Genomic DNA, 1,254 nt, shown 5'->3' with positions numbered 1-1,254 from the left:
CGGCCGTCGTTACGTCACGCTGCTTGCGCCACACGCGTGACACCAGCCCCGAGACCCCCCCAAGTTGTTGGGCCTTTGCAAGAAGCTCATCCCGGTGTCGTCCCCCCCAAAAAAAGTTGTTGTCTACTCGCCCAAGTCCATCCCGATCTCCTCCAGGTGCTCGTGCACTTGCACAAGCCCGGCCCCGTGTCCCCCCAGGTCGTTGTGTGCTTGCACAAGTCTGCCCTGGTGTTCCCCTGTTTCATGTGCCCCTGGACAAGCCCACCTTGATGTCCCCCAGGTCATTGTGCTCCTGCACGAGCCCACCCCGATCTCCCTGAGTCCTCGTGCATTTGCACAAGCCCACCCCAATGTCCCCCAGGTCGTTGTGCCCCTGCACAAGCCCATCCTGATATCACCCAGGTTGTTGTGCTCCTGCACAAGCTCACCCGATGTCCCCCAGGTCATTGTGCCCCTGCATGAGCCCACCCTGATGTCCCTGAGTCCTTGTGCACTTGCACAAACCCGTCCCAACATCCCCCAGGGTCGTTGTGCACTTGCACAACTCTGCCCTGGTGTTCCCCTGTTTCTTCTTGCCCTGCACAAGCCCACCTTGATGTCCCCCAGGTTGTTGTGCACGAGCACGAGCCCACCCTGATATCGAGCCCACCCTGATATCCCTGAGTCCTCATGCAACTGCACAAGCCCGTCCCAGCATCCCCCAGGTCGTTGTGCACTTGCACAACTCTGCCCTGGTGTTCCCCTATTTCTTGTTGCCCTGGATAAGCCCACCTTGATGTCCCCCAGGTCGTTGTGCACTTGCACAAGTCTGCCTTGATGTTCCCCTGTTTCTTGTTGCCCTGCACAAGCCCACCTTGATGTCCTCCAAGTTGTTGTGCCCCTTCACGAGCCCACCCTGATCTCCCTGAGTCCTCGTGCAATTGCACAAGCCCGGCCCCGTGTCCTCCCAGAGTCGTTGTGCACTTGCACAAGTCTGCCCTGGTGTTCCCCTGTTTCATGTGCCCCTGGACAAGCCCACCTTGATGTCCCCCAGGTCATTGTGCTCCTGCACGAGCCCACCCCGATCTCCCTGAGTCCTCGTGCATTTGCACAAGCCCACCCCAATGTCCCCCAGGTCGTTGTGCCCCTGCACAAGCCCATCCTGATATCACCCAGGTTGTTGTGCTCCTGCACGAGCCCACCCTGATGGCCCATCCTGATATCACCCAGGTTGTTGTGCTCCTGCACAAGCTCACCCGATGTCCCCCAGGTCAT

The sequence above is a fragment of the Calidris pugnax genome, unplaced genomic scaffold (genome assembly GCF_001431845.1).
Source record: "Calidris pugnax isolate Ruff unplaced genomic scaffold, ASM143184v1 scaffold140, whole genome shotgun sequence".
Classification (NCBI taxonomy): domain Eukaryota; kingdom Metazoa; phylum Chordata; class Aves; order Charadriiformes; family Scolopacidae; genus Calidris; species Calidris pugnax.
Note: the sequence above shows the minus strand (reverse complement) of the source record.